The following is a 19,477-nucleotide window of genomic DNA, read 5'->3' on the forward strand; positions in this document are numbered from 1 at the left end:
CTTTGCCGCTTGTGTGTGCTAGTGGGGAGAAAAGACAAAGTTGACATGCCCACAGAGTGCCATGCTCACAAATCACTGCCTGTGGCATAGGTAAGTCACCCCTCTGGCAGGCCTTACAGCCCTAAGGCAAGGTGTACTATACCACAGATGAGGGCATAGCTACTTGAGCACTATGCCCCTACAGTGTCTAAGTCAATTCTTAGACATTGTACGTGCAGGGTAGCGATACTGAGTATATGGTCTGGGAGTTTGTCATTACGAACTCCAGAGCACCATAATGCAGCTAGACATGCCATTGAACGGAAATGTCACTTACCCATTGTACATCTGTTTGTGGCATGTAGTGCTGCAGATTCACATGCACCCTCCCTCCTCCCTGAGATCCTGTAGTCGTTGCAGTACTTATTTACTTATTTGTACACATATATATATATATATATATGTATATATATGTGTATATGGAAAATGTCACTTACCCAGTGTACATCTGTTCGTGGCATTAGTCGCTGCAGATTCACATGCTGTGCACATCCCGCCATCTGGTGTTGGGCTTGGAGTGTTACAAGTTGTTTTTCTTCGAAGAAGTCTTTTTGAGTCACGAGACCAAGGGACTCCTCCCATTTCGACTCCATTGCGCATGGGCGTCGACTCCATCTTAGATTGTTTTCCCCGCAGAGGGTGAGGTAGGAGTTGTGTATGCTAGTAATAGTGCCCATGCAATGGAGTGAATACGTATGTATATAATGAATTTTAAAGTAATATATTTACAAATGTACAAATGTTCAAGATCTACTTCTAAACGGCTACAGGCTCCCGGGGAGGCGGGTGGGCGCATGTGAATCTGCAGCGACTAATGCCACGAACAGATGTACACTGGGTAAGTGACATTTTCCGTTCGATGGCATGTGTAGCTGCAGATACTCATGCTGTGCATAGACTAGTAAGCAGTTATCTCCCCAAAAGCGGTGGTTCAGCCTGTAGGAGTTGAAGTAGTTTGAAATAATGTTCTTAGTACAGCTTGACCTACTGTTGCCTGTTGTGCAGTTAACACATCTACACAGTAGTGCTTGGTAAATGTATGAGGCGTAGACCATGTTGCTGCCTTACATATTTCGTTCATTGGAATATTTCCTAGAAAGGCCATGGTAGCACCTTTCTTTCTGGTTGAGTGTGCCTTTGGTGTAATAGGCAGCTCTCTTTTAGCTTTAAGATAGCAGGTTTGAATGCACTTAACTATCCATTTAGCAATGCCTTGTTTTGAAATTGGATTTCCTGTATGAGGTTTTTGAAAGGCAATAAATAGTTGTTTTGTTTTTCGAATTAGTTTTGTTCTGTCAATGTAGTACATTAGTGCTCTTCTGATGTCTAATGTATGTAGTGCTCTTTCAGCTACAGAATCTGGTTGTGGGAAGAACACTGGTAATTCTACTGTTTGATTCAAGTGGAACAGTGAGATTACTTTTGGTAAAAAAATTAGGATTTGTCCGTAGAACTACTTTATTTTTGTGTATTTGAATAAATGGTTCTTGTATGGTAAATGCTTGAATTTCACTCACTCTTCTTAGAGATGTGATGGCAATTAAAAATGCAACTTTCCACGTTAAGTATTGCATTTCACAAGAGTGCATGGGCTCAAAAGGTGGACCCATGAGTCGTGTTAAGACAATGTTGAGGTTCCATGAAGGAACTGGTGGTGTTCTTGGTGGTATAATTCTCTTTAAGCCTTCCATGAAAGCTTTTATGACTGGTATCCTAAATAATGAAGTTGAATGCGTAATTTGCAGGTAAGCTGAAATTGCGGTAAGATGTATCTTTATGGAAGAGAAGGCTAACTTTGACTTTTGTAAATGTAGTAAATATCCTACTATATCTTTTGGAGATGCGTGTAAGGGCTGAATTTGCTTATTATGGCAGTAATAAACAAATCTTTTCCACTTATTTGCATAGCAGTGTCTAGTGGTAGGTTTCCTAGCTTGTTTTATGACCTCCATACATTCTTGTGTGAGGTGTAGGTGCCCGAATTCTAGGATTTCAGGAGCCAAATTGCTAGATTCAGCGATGCTGGATTTGGATGTCTGATCTGTTGTTTGTGTTGTGTTAACAGATCTGATCTGTTTGGTAGTTTGACATGAGGTACTACTGAAAGGTCTAGTAGTGTTGTGTACCAAGGTTGCCTTGCCCATGTTGGTGCTATTAGTATGAGTTTGAGTTTGTTTTGACTCAACTTGTTTACTAGATATGGAAGGAGAGGGGGAAAAGCGTACGCAAATATCCCTGACCAGTTCATCCATAGCGCATTGCCCTGAGACTGATGTTGTGGGTATCTGGATGCGAAGTTTTGGCATTTTGAGACGTTTTTTTGTTGCAAATAGATCTATTTGTGGTGTACCCCAAATTTTGAAGTAAGTGTTTATTATTTGGGGGTGAATCTCCCATTCGTGGATTTGTTGGTGATCCCGAGAAAGATTGTCTGCTAGTTGATTCTGAATCCCTGGAATAAATTGTGCTATTAGGCGAATGTGGTTGTGAATCGCCCAATGCCATATTTTTTGTGTGAGGAGGCACAACTGTGTCGAGTGTGTCCCTCCCTGTTTGTTTAGGTAATACATTGTTGTCATGTTGTCTGTTTTGACAAGAATGTATTTGTGGGTTATTATGGGTTGAAATGCTTTTAGCGCTAGAAATACTGCTAACAGTTCTAAGTGGTTTATGTGAAACCGTCTTTGCTGTATGTCCCATTGTCCTTGGATGCTGTGTTGATTGAGGTGTGCCCCCCACCCTGTCATGGAAGCATCTGTCGTTATCACGTATTGTGGCACTGGGTCTTGAAAAGGCCGCCCTTGGTTTAAATTTATACTGTTCCACCATTGAAGCGAGATGTATGTTTGGCGGTCTATAAACACTAGATCTAGAAGTTGACCCTGTGCTTGTGACCATTGTGATGCTAGGCACTGTTGTAAGGGCCGCATGTGCAGCCTTGCATTTGGGACAATGGCTATGCATGAAGACATCATGCCTAGTAGTTTCATTACCATTTTGACCTGTATCTTTTGTTTTGGATACATGGCTTGTATTACATTGTGAAATGTTTGCACTCTTTGTGGACTTGGAGTGGCAATCCCTTTTGCTGTGTTGATTGTTGCCCCTAGGTATTGCTGTGTTTGACACGGCAGAAGGTGTGACTTTGGGTAGTTGATCGAGAAACCTAGTTTGTGTAGGGTTTCTATGACATATTTTGTGTGTTGTGAACACTGTATTTGCGTGTTGGTTTTGATTAACCAATCGTCTAGGTAGGGGAACACATGTATTTGCTGCCTTCTGATATGTGCAGCTACTACTGCCAGGCATTTTGTATAAACTCTTGGCGCAGTTGTTATTCCGAATGGCAACACTTTGAATTGGTAATGTATCCCTTGGAATACAAACCTTAGGTACTTTGTGTGAAGGATGTATTGGTATATGGAAATATGCATCCTTTAGATCCAGTGTTGTCATGTAGTCTTGTTGTTTGAGCAGTGGGATTACTTCTTGTAATGTAACCATGTGAAAGTGGTCTGATTTGATGTATGTATTTAATGTTCTGAGATCTAGTATAGGTCTTAGACTCTTGTCTTCTTTGGGTATTAGAAAGTACAGTGAGTAAACTCCTGTGTTTAATTGTTGTTTTGGTACTAATTCTATTGCTTCTTTTTGTAGCAATGCTTGAACTTCTAATCCTAGAAGATCTATATGTTGTTTTGACATACTGTGTGTTTTCGGTGGGACTCTTGGAGGGAATTTGAGAAATTCTATGCAATAACCATGCTGGATAATTGCCAGTACCCAAGTATCTGTTGTTATCTCCTCCCAATGTTTGTAAAATTGGCTTAGTCTCCCCCCCACAGGTGTTATGTGATGGGGATGTGTGACTTTTAAGTCACTGCTTATTTTGAAGAGTTTTGGGGCTTTGGAACTTTCCTCTATTTTTCTGGAATTGTCCCCCTCTATATTGCCCCCGAAAACCTCCCGCTGATATTGGCTTTGGTAAGTGGGCCTTGTTTGTGATGTTGTGGTTTCTGTAGGTTGCCCTCGAAACCCTTCCCTAAATGGTGTTTTGCGAAATGTGCCTCTGCTCTGCGGGGAGTAGAGTGCGCCCATGGCTTTTGCTGTATCAGTGTCTTTCTTGAGTTTATCAATAGCAGTGTCTACTTCAGGCCCAAACAACTGCTGTTCATTAAATGGCATATTTAGCACGGCTTGCTGAATTTCCGGCTTGAACCCTGACGTACGCAGCCATGCGTGCCTTCTTATTGTTATTGCAGTATTTACTGTCCTTGCAGCCGTATGTGCTGCATTCATTGAAGACCGTATCTGATTATTAGAGATACTTTGTCCTTCTTCCACCACTTGTTGTGCTCTTTTCTGGAACTCTTTGGGTAAGTGTTCTATGAAATGTTGCATCTCATCCCAGTGAGCTCTATCGTATTTTGCCAAAAGTGCTTGTGAATTGGCAATGCGCCCATTGGTTTGCTGCTTGTGCTGCAACCCTTTTGCCCGCAGCATCAAATTTGCGACTCTCCTTGTCTGGAGGTGGTGCGTCCCCGAGGTATGAGAGTTCGCTCTCTTACGAGCTGCCCCGACAACTACTGAGTCTGGTGTTAACTACGTAATATAAACTGGATCTGTTGGCGGTGGCTTGTACTTTTTCTCCACCCTTGGAGTTATGGCTCGGCCTTTAACAGGATCCTGAAATATTTGTTTTGAATGTTTTAGCATTCCTGGGAGCATAGGTAGGCTTTGGTATTGGCTATGAGTGGAGGATAGCGTGTTAAACAAAAAGTCATCCTCAATTGGTTCGGAATGCAAGGTGACGTTATGGAAAGCAGCTGCCCTTGCGACCACCTGTGTGTAAGATGTACTGTCCTCAGGTGGTGACGGCCTCGCAGGGTACGAGTCTGGGCTGTTGTCCGATACTGGAGCATCGTAAAGGTCCCATGCATCGGGATCATCTTGACTCATTGTAGTTTAAGTAGGGGAGTGCATCAGTGGAGGAGTTGCTACCGGTGATGTGTGCATTGATGGTGGTGGAGACGGTGGTGGAGTTGTTTTTCTTGCTACCTTTGCCTGTGGCTGCTTGTCCTTTTCTTGAAAGGCAAGTCTTCTTTTTATTTTAATTGGGGGAAGAGTGGTTATCTTCCCTGTCTCTTCTTGAATGTGGAGCCTTCTTTGAGAATAGTCTGGCTCTACTGCTTCAAGTTCCTCTCCGAATTTATGCTTTTGCATTTGGGAGGACAATCCTTGTTCCGCTGCAGCATGTCTTATGCCACTCTGGGGACCTCTCCCTCAGCACAGACACACTGCTTGCCAGCTTGTGTGTGCTGGCGAGGACAAAACGAGTAAGTCGACATGGCACTCCCCTGAGGGTGCCATGCCAACCTCACACTGCCTATGCAGTATAGATAAGTCACCCCTCTAGCAGGCCTTACAGCCCTAAGGCAGGGTGCACTATACCATAGGTGAGGGCACCAGTTCATGAGCACTGTGCCCCTACAGTGTCTAAGCAAAATCTTAGACATTGTAAGTGCAGGGTAGCCATAAGAGTATATGGTCTGGGAGTCTGTCATGCATGAACTCCACAGCACCATAACGGCTACACTGAAAACTGGGAAGTTTGGTATCAAACTTCTCAGCACAATAAATGCACACTGATGCCAGTGTACATTTTATTGTAACATACACCCCAGAGGGCACCTTAGAGGTGCCCCCTGAAACCTTAACCGACTATCCGTGTAGGCTGACTGGTTTTAGCAGCCTGCCACACTAGAGACATGTTGTTGGCCACATGGGGGGAGTGCCTTTGTCACTCTGTGGCTAGTAACAAAGCCTGCACTGGGTGGAGATGATTATCACCTCCCCCTGCAGGAACTGTAACACCTGGCGGTGAGCCTCAAAGGCTCACCCCCCCTTTGTTACAGCACCACAGGGCACTCCAGCTAGTGGAGTTGCCCGCCCCCTCCGGCCACGGCCCCACTTTTGGCGGCAAGGCCGGAGGAGATAATGAGAAAAACAAGGAGGAATCACTGGCCAGTCAGGACAGCCCCTAAGGCAACATGAGCTGAGGTGACTCTGACTTTTAGAAATACTCCATCTTGCAGATGGAGGATTCCCCCATTAGGGATAGGAATATGACCCCCTTCCCTTGGGATGAGGCACAAAGAGGGTGTAGCCACCCTCAGGGCTAGTAGCCATTGGCTACTGCCCTCCCAGACCTAAACACACCCCTAAATTCTGCATTTAGGGGCTCCCCAGAACCTAGGAACTCAGATTCCTGCAACCTAAGAAGAAAAGGACTGCTAAGCTGAAAAACCCTGCAGAGAAGACGGAGACACCAACTGCTTTGGCCCCAGCTCTACCGGCCTGTCTCCCCACTTCTAAAGACACTGCTCCAGCCACGCTTTCCCCAAGGACCAGCGACCTCTGAATCCTCAGAGGACTGCCCTGCTCTAGAAGGACCAAGAACTCCTGAGGACAGCGGCTCTGTTCACCCAAGACTGCAACTTTGTAACAAAGGAGCAACTTTAAAACAACTTGCATTTCCCGCCGGAAGCGTGAGACTTGCTACTCTGCACCCGACGCCCCCGGCTCGACTTGTGGAGAACAATCACTTCAAGGAGGACTCCCCGGCGACTGCGATACCGTGAGTAGCCAGAGTTGCCCCCACAGCGAAGCCTGCAGAGGGAATCCCGAGGCTCCCCCTGACCGCGACTGCCTGTTCCTCAGATCCCGACACCTAGTAAAGACTCTGCACCCGCAGCCCCCAGGACCTGAAGGATCCGAACTCCAGTGCAGGAGTGACCCCCAGGAGGCCCTCTCCCTTGCCCAGGTGGTGGCTACCCCGAGGAGCCTCCCCCCTTGCCTGCATCGCTGAAGAGACCCCTTGGTCTCCCATTGAAACCTATTGAAAACCCGACGCGTGTTTGCACACTGCACCCGGCCACCCCCGTGCTGCTGAGGGTGTACTTTCTGTGCTGACTTGTGTCCCCCCCGGTGCCCTACAAAACCCCCCTGGTCTGCCCTCTGAAGACGCGGGTACTTACCTGCTGGCAGACTGGAACCGGGGCACCCCCTTCTCCATTGAAGCCTATGCGTTTTGGGCACCACTTTGACCTCTGCACCTGACCGGCCCTGAGCTGCTGGTGTGGTAACTTTGGGGTTGCTCTGAACCCCCAACGGTGGGCTACCTGGACCCAAACTTGAACCCCGTAGGTGGTTTACTTACCTGCAAAAACTAACAAACTCTTTCTCCCCCTAGGAACTGTGAAAATTGCACCAAGTGTCTAGTTTTAAAATAGCTATATGTGATTTATGTGAAAAGTATATATGCTATTTTGATTATTCAAAGTTCCTAAAGTACCTACCTGCAATACCTTCCATTTAAAGTATTACATGTAAATCTTGAACCTGTGGTTCTTAAAATAAACTAAGAAAATATATTTTTCTATACAAAAACTTATTGGCCTGGAATTGTCTTTGAGTGTGTGTTCCTCATTTATTGCCTGTATGTGTAGAACAAATGCTTAACACTACTCCTTTGATAAGCCTACTGCTCGACCACCCTACCACAAAATAGAGCATTAGTATTATCTCTTTTTGCCACTATCTTACTTCTAAGGGGAACCCTTGGACTCTGTGCATACTATTCCTTACTTTGAAATAGTGCATACAGAGCCAACTTCCTACAGAGCTGTTATGCCAAAGGGAAGTACCTTGAATTAGTAGCGTTTGCCTGCTATTACAAATATTAGGTATTTTCGATGAGCTGGATGTATGGGAATATGGAAATGAGCATCTTTGAGATCTAGGGCAGTCATGTAATCTTGTTTTTATAGCAGGGGAATTACGGCCTGTAGAGTGACCATGTGAACATTTTCTGACAGGATATATAGATAGATATATAGGATTGGGTATAATACAGGGGACATCTGTGAGATGCCCTCTGTGTGCATTTTGTAAAAGATCAAGCACAGGCATCAGCGTGTGTTTATTATTCTGAGAAGTTTGATACCACACTTCCCAGTGTTCAGTGTAGCCATTATGGAACTGTGGAGTTTGTTTTAACAAACTCCCATACCATATACTTAATATGGCCACACTGTACTTACAATGTCTAAGAATAGACATAGACACTATAGGGGCATATTGCTCATACAGCTATGCCCTCATCTGTGGTATAGTGCGCCCTGTGTGCATGGCATCCTGAGGGGGATGCCATGTCGACTTTGCCCATTTCTCCCCATCAACACACACAATCTGCAATGGCAGTGTGCATTTGTTAGGTGAGGGGTCCCTTAGGGTGGCACAACACATGCTGCAGCCCTTAGGGACCTTCCCTGGTCACAGGGCCCTTGGTACCACTGGTACCTTTTATAAAGGACTTATTTGTGTGCCAGGGGTGTGCCAACTGTGGAAACAATGGTACATTTTTATTGAAAGAACACTGGCGCTGGGGCCTGGTTAGCAGGGTCACAGCACACTTCTTAGTCAAGGCAGCATCAATATCATGCAAAAAGTGGGGGGTAACAGCAACAGGGAGCCATTTTCCTACACCTCACCTTGACAGGTTCCTTAAATATGTCTTCAGCATGTCTAAGCATTCCAGGCAGCCTTGGTAAACACTGGTAGCGTGAGCGGGTGGAGGACAACATATTAAAAAGAAAATCCTCCTCCAATGGTTCAGCATGCATCTGAATTCCATGGTATGCAGCTGCCCTAGAAATGACCTGAGTGTAAAACGTGCTATCCTCTGGTGATGGAGGTTTGGAAGGATAGAGATTTGGGTCATTTAACGGTATAGGATCTGGGTCATATAACTCCACTGTATCTCCGTGTGAGTAGGTGTGGGAGTGTGTTTATGAGGGCAATGGTGGTGCGGGTAGTAGGTGGTGGAGAGAAAGAAAGCTGTGGCGAATGTGGTGGCAAAAGCTGTATAGGTGATAGCTTCTCCTTTCTTTTAAATATTTTTGCTGGTGGTGGAGCAGTCTCAAGTGTCTCTTGAAACGCCAGCTTCCTCTTGGTCTGAGGAGGGGAAGCAATAGTTTCCCTGTTTCCTTATGGATATGTATCCTTCTTTGTCTACTGTCCATAAACTCCAAAATTGGCTGGATATCAGAGTCCTCAGAATGATATTCAGATGGTTTTATGCCTTTGGAGGATTGTTCAGTAATTGTGTTTGACATGTGTTTTAGACTGCTCAAAAGTCCTGTTTCTTCTGTAAAGAAGGATTTTTTCGGCTCCGAAATGGTACCTAATTTTTTCGGTCCCGAAGATACCATATGTGATTTCAGCTCCAAAGCCGGACGTTCAATTTTCGACTCCGAAGAGTGTGGACGTCGGGTCAGCTCGGAGGTGGAGCTTTTAATGTGTTTACTCGACTTGGGCACCGAAACAGGTGCGGCCTGTTGATGGGGAGACTTGGCCAATTTTCTTTCGGGTGGAACCATGGCTTTCTGGCAGTGGTGCATGTAAGGCATTAATAGTTCTCTTGGTAGTGGGGGTAGGGGAAGATATACTCACATGCTGAACCTCAGTGATCGGCTGGCTGTCTTCATCCGAGCCTGCTTTGGACTCGGTGTCCTGAACTGAAACAGCCGTCTGTGCCTGCTCCTCCTCTAAGGTGTTGAACTCTGTATACTTCAACGCCATCTCGAGACCTCTTGCTCTCCGGTCACGCAGTGTCTTTTTCGACCGAAACGACCGACAAGCTTCATAATCTTCCTCTCAATGTTCTGGAGAAAGGCAAATATTACATACCACGTGCTGATCACTAAGTGAATTTCACGTGGCATTGAGGACAGAATCGGAATGGAGTCTGATCCATCATGCTACGGCATGGTAGGCCTTACCAGGCCCAAGTAGGGTGCAAGCGCCCAAAAGGGCATTTTCTTGTTCCCAACGGTACTATCGGATCGATTGCAGATGGAAACACGATCGAAACAATACCGACGGTACAATAAAGTTAATATAAATTTTCCGAATCGAAAGTCTCGGAGTGAGAGGAAACAAGTCCATACCAGACAGTGGAAAGAAAACAATCAAACAAAGGAGTTGATGCCCATGGACACTATCACCGAGAGTCACTTGATCCTGTGTCTCAAGAAAAGACTTCTTTGAAGAAAAGCAACTTGTAACACTCCGGGCCCAACACTAGATGGCTGAATAGATGCACAGCATGTGTATCTGCAGCTACACATGCCATCTAACATGCATATACAAATATATATATACATATATATATTTGCCACCAGTTCTCTTGCAGCTTCCGTCTTCAAAGCAATGCACATACTTCAACTGACGTGCTTCAACTGTAGTTTTTAGGCAGCAATAAAAAAGTCAGTTAAGTCTTGTGATTATGCTTCTGCTACAAAAGGATTTGACTTTTGTCTCATGGCAGTTTTGATGCCATAAAGTAGTGCAGAAGGTTTATATGCCTACGGCAAAGATCAAATCTGTATTTTATGTAAATAGCTGAGTAGATCAGTAAAGTCAGCCATTACCTGCGCTATAATACAAATGAAATGTATGCGCGGGGGCTATGGAGAGATGAAGGGCACTTTTGCTGGGTGGTAGTGAGGGAATCAGAGGAGGAGGTCATGTGAGTGGGAGCACCAATAATGATTGTTGGACTGGGCGCTAGAGGTGCTAAAGGCGGACGATTGGTATGTGACATGGTGAAGTAATAGAGTGTCTTTTTTTGAGTCTTGAAAGAACGTGCTGATTGAGGGAAGAAGCGAAGGTAAGGTGACCATTACTGTTGCACGTATCACACACACCAGCTATTTTGTGACTGTCTACGTAGGCTAGTGTTTTAGAGCAACAGTTTAGCCAGTAGCAGAGAGAGAAGCCTAGCAGCTAAGGGGATAATGTTTCATAATACAATTTTACAAAAACAAAAGACGGCAAAATGCAATGCACCGCAGATTAGTAAACGCATTTTGGTGCTAGTGTGCACGCGACTGCATTAAAATACTGCGTTACTCATTAATTCTACTCCAGTGTAAGTTGTTTGCCGCAGGTCCGCAGCAGCTGTTACTAAGCGGTGGTACTCAACAGCAGTACCCGGCCCTTACTATGATCATGCTGTGTGCTGCCGCATTTCAGAAAGGCTGCAATGCTCCACAATGGATCTTACCCATTATCTACAGAGCGGCTTATCATGGGAGAAAGTGCAAGTAAGAGACTGATGGGGCACAATGCCTTCCCTAGAGATGGAAAATGTCACTTACCCAGTGTACATCTGTTCGTGGCATCAGTCGCTGTAGATTCGCAGGTTTTGCAATAGCTCGCCATCTGGTGTTGGGCCGGAGTGTTACAAGTTGTTTTTCTTCGAAGAAGTCTTTCGAGTCACGGGACCGAGTGACTCCTCCTTTTGTGTCCATTGCGCATGGGCGTCGACTCTATCCTCGATTGTTTTTCCCCGCAGAGGGTGAGGTAGGAGTTGTATTGTAGTAATAGTGCCCATGCAATGGAGTGACTAAGTATGTACCTATATAAGGTTGAAATGATATATATACAAATAGTTGAAGGTAACTTCCGAACTGCTACAGGCTCCCGGGGAGGCGGGTGGGCACATGCGAATCTACAGCGACTGATGCCACGAACAGATGTACACTGGGTAAGTGACATTTTCAGTTCGATGGCATCTGTCGCTGTAGATACGCATGTTTTGCATAGACTAGTAAGCAGTTATCTCCCCAAAAGCGGTGGCTCAGCCTGTAGGAGTGGAAGTAGTCTGAAACAATGTTCTTAATACGGCTTGCCCTACTGTGGCTTGTTGTGCGGATAACACGTCTACACAGTAGTGCTTGGTGAATGTGTGAGGCGTAGACCATGTGGCTGCCTTACATATTTCTTGCATTGGGATGTTTCCTAGAAAGGCCATGGTAGCACCTTTCTTTCTGGTTGAGTGTGCCCTTGGTGTAATGGGCAGCTGTCGTTTAGCTTTAAGGTAGCAGATTTGGATGCATTTAACTATCCATCTGGCTATACCTTGTTTTGATATTGGGTTTCCTGCATGAGGTTTTTGGAATGCAATAAATAGTTGTTTAGTCTTTCTGATGTTTTTAGTTCTGTCAATGTAATACATTAATGCTCTTTTGACATCTAATGTATGTAGTGCCCTCTCAGCTACGGAATCTGGCTGTGGGAAGAACACTGGAAGTTCCACTGTTTGATTTAGATGGAACGGTGAAATAACCTTTGGTAAAAATTTAGGATTAGTCCTTAGGACGACCTTATTCTTGTGTAGTTGTATAAAAGGTTCTTGTATTGTAAACACCTGAATCTCGCTTACTCTTCTTAGGGAAGTAATGGCGATGAGGAATGCAACCTTCCAGGTTAGGAACTGTATTTCGCAGGAGTGCATGGGTTCAAAAGGTGGACCCATAAGTCTAGTTAGGACAACATTTAGGTTCCATGAAGGAACAGGTGGTGTTCTTGGTGGAATAATTCTTTTAAGGCCCTCCATGAATGCTTTAATGACTGGTATCCTATAAAGGGAAGTTGAATAGGTAGTCTGCAGGTATGCAGATATTGCTGCAAGGTGTATTTTAATGGAAGAGAAAGCTAGGTTAGATTTTTGTAAGTGAAGCAAGTAACCCACTACATCTTTTGGAGTTGCGTGTAATGGTTGGATTTGATTAATATGGCAGTAGCAAACAAACCTCTTCCATTTACTTGCATAGCAGTGCCTGGTGGATGGCCTTCTGGCTTGCTTTATGACTTCCATACACTCTTGTGTAAGTTGTAAGTGTCCGAATTCTAGGATTTCAGGAGCCAGATTGCTAGATTCAGCGATGCTGGATCTGGGTGCCTGATCTGTTGGTTGTGTGGAGTTAACAGATCCGGTCTGTTGGGCAGTTTGATGTGTGGTACTACTGATAGGTCTAGCAGCGTTGTGTACCAGGGTTGCCTTGCCCAAGTTGGCGCTATTAATATGAGTTTGAGTTTGTTTTGACTGAGTTTGTTTACCAGATAAGGAAGGAGAGGGAGAGGAGGAAAAGCGTAGGCAAATATCCCTGACCCGTTCATCCATAGGGCATTGCCCTGGGACTGCCTGTGTGGGTATCTGGATGCGAAGTTTTGGCATTTTGCGTTCTCTTTTGTCGCAAACAAGTCTATCTGAGGTGTTCCCCAGATCTTGAAGTAAGTGTTCAGAGTTTGGGGGTGAATTTCCCATTCGTGGACCTGTTGGTGATCTCGAGAGAGATTGTCTGCGAGTTGATTCTGAATCCCTGGGATAAACTGTGCTATTAGGCGAATTTGGTTGTGAATTGCCCAATGCCATATCTTTTGTGCCAACCGGCTCAACTGTGTTGAGTGTATCCCCCCTTGCTTGTTTAGATAATACATTGTTGTCATGTTGTCTGTTTTGACGAGAATGTATTTGTGAACTATTATTGGTTGGAAAGCCTTTAGTGCTTGAAAAACTGCTAGCAGTTCTAGGTGATTTATATGCAGTTTTGTTTGATGTACGTTCCATTGTCCTTGTATGCTGTGTTGATCGAGGTGTGCTCCCCACCCTGTCATGGAAGCATCTGTTGTTATTACGTATTGTGGCACTGGGTCTTGGAAAGGCCGCCCTTTGTTTAAATTTATATTGTCCCACCATAGAAGCGAGAGGTAAGTTTGGCGGTCTATTAACACCACATCTAGAAGGTGACCCTGTGCTTGTGACCATTGTGATGCTAGGCACTGTTGTAAGGGCCTCATGTGCAGTCTTGCGTTCGGGACAATGGCTATGCATGAAGACATCATGCCTAGGAGTTGTAATATCATCTTTGCTTGTATCTTTTGTGTTGGATACATGTGTTGTATGATGTTGTTGAAGTTTTGAATTCTTTGTGGACTTGGAGTGGCTACTCCTTTTGTTGTGTTTATTATGGCTCCTAGGTACTGTTGTACTTTGCACGGCAGGATGTTGGATTTTGCGAAGTTGACGGTGAACCCCAGTTTGTAGAGGGTTTGTATGATTTGATTTGTGTGGTGTGAGCACTTTGATAACGAATGGGTCTTGATTAGCCAGTCGTCTAGATACGGGAATACATGTATTTGCTGCCTTCTGATGTGTGCAGCGACTACTGCTAGACATTTTGTAAAGACTCTTGGTGCTGTTGTTAAACCGAAAGGCAATACTTTGAATTGGTAATGTATTCCTTTGAATACAAACCTTAGGTATTTCCTGTGCGATGGATGTATTGGTATATGGAAATACGCGTCTTTGAGGTCTAAGGTTGTCATGTAGTCGTGTAGTTTGAGCAATGGTAGCACTTCTTGTAGTGTGACTGTAGGAAGTTGGCTCTGTATGTGCTATTTCAAAGTAAGGAATAGCATGCACAGAGTCCAAGGGTTCCCCTTAGAGGTAAAATAGTGGTAAAAATAGATAATACTAATGCTCTATTTTGTGGTAGTGTGGTCGAGCAGTAGGCTTATCCAAGGAGTAGTGTTAAGCATTTGTTGTACATACACATAGACAATAAATGAGGTACACACACTCAGAGACAAATCCAGCCAATAGGTTTTTATATAGAAAAATATCTTTTCTTAGTTTATTTTAAGAACCACAGGTTCAAATTCTACATGTAATAGCTCCTTCGAAAGGTATTGCAGGTAAGTACTTTAGGAACTTCAAATCATAAAAATTGCATGTATACTTTTCAAGTTATTGACAAATAGCTGTTTTAAAAGTGGACACTTAGTGCAATTTTCACAGTTCCTAGGGGAGGTAAGTATTTGTTAGGTTAACCAGGTAAGTAAGACACTTACAGGGCTTAGTTCTTGGTCCAAGGTAGCCCACCGTTGGGGGTTCAGAGCAACCCCAAAGTCACCACACCAGCAGCTCAGGGCCGGTCAGGTGCAGAGTTCAAAGTGGTGCCCAAAACACATAGGCTAGAATGGAGAGAAGGGGGTGCCCCGGTTCCGGTCTGCTTGCAGGTAAGTACCCGCGTCTTCGGAGGGCAGACCAGGGGGGTTTTGTAGGGCACCGGGGGGGACACAAGTCCACACAGAAATTTCACCCTCAGCGGCGCGGGGGCGGCCGGGTGCAGTGTAGAAACAAGCGTCGGGTTCGCAATGTTAGTCTATGAGAGATCTCGGGATCTCTTCAGCGCTGCAGGCAGGCAAGGGGGGGGTTCCTCGGGGAAACCTCCACTTGGGCAAGGGAGAGGGACTCCTGGGGGTCACTCCTCCAGTGAAAGTTCGGTCCTTCAGGTCCTGGGGGCTGCGGGTGCAGGGTCTCTCCCAGGTGTCGGGACTTAGGTTTCAGAGAGTCGCGGTCAGGGGAAGCCTCGGGATTCCCTCTGCAGGCGGCGCTGTGGGGGCTCAGGGGGGACAGGGTTTGGTACTCACAGTATCAGAGTAGTCCTGGGGTCCCTCCTGAGGTGTCGGATCTCCACCAGCCGAGTCGGGGTCGCCGGGTGCAGTGTTGCAAGTCTCCCGCTTCTTGCGGGGAGCTTGCAGGGATCTTTAAAGTTGCTGGAAACAAAGTTGCAGCTTTTCTTGGAGCAGGTCCGCTGTCCTCGGGAGTTTCTTGTCTTTTCGAAGCAGGGGCAGTCCTCAGAGGATGTCGAGGTCGCTGGTCCCTTCGGAAGGCGTCGCTGGAGCAGGATCTTTGGAAGGCAGGAGACAGGCCGGTGAGTTTCTGGAGCCAAGGCAGTTGTCGTCTTCTGGTCTTCCGCTGCAGGGGTTTTCAGCTGGGCAGTCCTTCTTCTTGTTGCAGGAATCTGATTTTCTAGGGTTCAGGGTAGCCCTTAAATACTAAATTTAAGGGCGTGTTTAGGTCTGGGGGGTTAGTAGCCAATGGCTACTAGCCCTGAGGGTGGGTACACCCTCTTTGTGCCTCCTCCCAAGGGGAGGGGGTCACAATCCTAACCCTATTGGGGGAATCCTCCATCTGCAAGATGGAGGATTTCTAAAAGTTAGAGTCACCTCAGCTCAGGACACCTTAGGGGCTGTCCTGACTGGCCAGTGACTCCTCCTTGTTATTCTCATTATTTTCTCCGGCCTTGCCGCCAAAAGTGGGGCCTGGCCGGAGGGGGCGGGCAACTCCACTAGCTGGAGTGTCCTGCTGGGTTGGCACAAAGGAGGTGAGCCTTTGAGGCTCACCGCCAGGTGTGACAATTCCTGCCTGGGAGAGGTGTTAGCATCTCCACCCAGTGCAGGCTTTGTTACTGGCCTCAGAGTGACAAAGGCACTCTCCCCATGGGGCCAGCAACATGTCTCGGTTTGTGGCAGGCTGCTAAAACTAGTCAGCCTACACAGATAGTCGGTTAAGTTTCAGGGGGCACCTCTAAGGTGCCCTCTGTGGTGTATTTTACAATAAAATGTACACTGGCATCAGTGTGCATTTATTGTGCTGAGAAGTTTGATACCAAACTTCCCAGTTTTCAGTGTAGCCATTATGGTGCTGTGGAGTTCGTGTTTGACAGACTCCCAGACCATATACTCTTATGGCTACCCTGCACTTACAATGTCTAAGGTTTTGTTTAGACACTGTAGGGGTACCATGCTCATGCACTGGTACCCTCACCTATGGTATAGTGCACCCTGCCTTAGGGCTGTAAGGCCTGCTAGAGGGGTGTCTTACCTATACTGCATAGGCAGTGAGAGGCTGGCATGGCACCCTGAGGGGAGTGCCATGTCGACTTACTCGTTTTGTCCTCACTAGCACACACAAGCTGGTAAGCAGTGTGTCTGTGCTGAGTGAGAGGTCTCCAGGGTGGCATAAGACATGCTGCAGCCCTTAGAGACCTTCCTTGGCATCAGGGCCCTTGGTACTAGAAGTACCAGTTACAAGGGACTTATCTGGATGCCAGGGTCTGCCAATTGTGGATACAAAAGTACAGGTTAGGGAAAGAACACTGGTGCTGGGGCCTGGTTAGCAGGCCTCAGCACACTTTCAATTGTAAACATAGCATCAGCAAAGGCAAAAAGTCAGGGGGCAACCATGCCAAGGAGGCATTTCCTTACACAACCCCCCCCCAAACGAAAGAGGATGAGACTAACCTTTCCCAAGAGAGTCTTCATTTTCTAAGTGGAAGAACCTGGAAAGGCCATCTGCATTGGCATGGGCAGTCCCAGGTCTGTGTTCCACTATAAAGTCCATTCCCTGTAGGGAGATGGACCACCTCAACAGTTTAGGATTTTCACCTTTCATTTGCATCAGCCATTTGAGAGGTCTGTGGTCAGTTTGAACTAGGAAGTGAGTCCCAAAGAGGTATGGTCTCAGCTTCTTCAGGGACCAAACCACAGCAAAGGCCTCCCTCTCAATGGCACTCCAACGCTGCTCCCTGGGGAGTAACCTCCTGCTAATGAAAGCAACAGGCTGGTCAAGGCCATCATCGTTTGTTTGGGACAAAACTGCCCCTATCCCATGTTCAGAGGCATCAGTCTGCACAATGAACTGCTTAGAATAATCTGGAGCTTTGAGAACTGGTGCTGAGCACATTGCCTGTTTCAGGGTGTCAAAGGCCTGTTGGCAGTCCACAGTCCAGTTCACTTTCTTGGGCATTTTCTTGGAGGTGAGCTCAGTGAGGGCTGTCACAATGGATCCATATCCCTTCACAAACCTCCTGTAGTACCCAGTCAAGCCAAGGAATGCCCTGACTTGAGTCTGGGTTTTTGGAGCTACCCAGTCCAGAATAGTCTGGATCTTGGGTTGGAGTGGCTGAACTTGGCCTCCACCTACAAGGTGTCCCAAGTAAACCACAGTTCCCTGCCCTATCTGGCATTTGGATGCCTTGATAGAGAGGCCTGCAGATTGCAGAGCCTTCAAAACCTTCCTCAGGTGGACCAGGTGATCCTGCCAGGTGGAGCTAAAGACAGCAATATCATCAAGATAAGCTGTGCTAAAGGACTCCAAGCCAGCAAGGACTTGATTCACCAACCTTTGGAAGGTGGCAGGGGCATTCTTTAAACCAAAGGGCATAACAGTAAACTGATAATGCCCATCAGGTGTGGAGAATGCTGTCTTTTCTTTTGCTCCAGGTGCCATTTTTATTTGCCAGTACCCTGCTGTCAAGTCAAAGGTACTTAGGAATTTGGCAGCACCTAATTTATCAATGAGCTCATCAGCTCTTGGAATTGGATGAGCATCTGTCTTGGTGACAGAATTGAGCCCTCTGTAGTCCACACAAAACCTCATCTCCTTCTTTCCATCTGTGGTGTGAGGTTTGGGGACTAAGACCACTGGGCTAGCCCAGGGGCTGTCAGAGCGCTCAATGACTCCCAATTCCAGCATCTTGTGGACTTCCACCTTGATGCTTTCCTTAACATGGTCAGACTGTCTAAAGATTTTGTTCTTGACAGGCATGCTGTCTCCTGTGTCCACATCATGGGTACACAGGTGTGTCTGACCAGGGGTTAAGGAGAAGAGTTCAGGAAACTGTTGTAGGACTCTCCTACAATCAGCTTGCTGTTGGCCAGAGAGGGTGTCTGAGTAGATCACTCCATCTACTGTACCATCTTTTGGGTCTGATGACAGAAGATCAGGGAGAGGTTCACTCTCTGCCTCCTGATCCTCATCTGTTACCATCAACAGATTGACATCAGCCCTGTCGTGGAAGAGCTTAAGGCGGTTTACATGGATCACCCTTTTGGGGCTCCTGCTTGTGCCCAGGTCCACCAAGTAGGTGACCTGACTCTTCCTCTCTAGTACTGGGTAAGGGCCACTCCATTTGTCCTGGAGTGCCCTGGGAGCCACAGGCTCCAGAACCCAGACTTTCTGCCCTGGTTGGAACTCAACCAGTGCAGCCTTTTGGTCATACCAAAACTTCTGGAGCTGTTGGCTGGCCTCAAGGTTTTTGGTTGCCTTTTCCATGTACTCTGCCATTCTAGAGCGAAGGCCAAGTACATAGTCCACTATGTCCTGTTTAGGCTCATGGAGAGGTCTCTCCCAGCCTTCTTTAACAAGGGCAAGTGGTCCCCTTACAGGATGACCAAACAGAAGTTCGAAGGGTGAGAACCCTACTCCCTTCTGTGGTACCTCCCTGTAAGCGAAAAGCAGACATGGCAGGAGGACATCCCATCTCCTTTTGAGTTTTTCTGGGAGCCCCATGATCATGCCTTTTAATGTCTTGTTGAATCTCTCAACTAAGCCATTAGTTTGGGGATGGTAAGGTGTAGTGAATTTATAAGTCACTCCACACTCATTCCACATGTGCTTTAGGTATGCTGACATGAAGTTGGTACCTCTGTCAGACACCACCTCCTTAGGGAAACCCACTCTGGTAAAGATACCAATGAGGGCCTTGGCTACTGCAGGGGCAGTAGTTGACCTAAGGGGAATAGCTTCAGGATACCTGGTAGCATGATCCACTACTACCAGGATATACATATTTCCTGAGGCTGTGGGAGGTTCCAGTGGACCAACTATGTCCACACCCACTCTTTCAAAGGGCACCCCCACCACTGGAAGTGGAATGAGGGGGGCCTTTGGATGCCCACC

The 19,477-nt window shown here is 46.3% G+C and overlaps 1 protein-coding gene across 4 annotated transcripts in view; it reads right to left on the reverse strand.

The window, feature by feature from the left end:
• SETX (senataxin) overlaps window positions 1-19,477 on the reverse strand; it is a 419,011-nt gene that overhangs the window by 232,866 nt on the left and 166,668 nt on the right. The window lies entirely within an intron of this gene.

Source organism: Pleurodeles waltl, chromosome 6 (genome assembly GCF_031143425.1).
Source record: "Pleurodeles waltl isolate 20211129_DDA chromosome 6, aPleWal1.hap1.20221129, whole genome shotgun sequence".
Taxonomy (NCBI): domain Eukaryota; kingdom Metazoa; phylum Chordata; class Amphibia; order Caudata; family Salamandridae; genus Pleurodeles; species Pleurodeles waltl.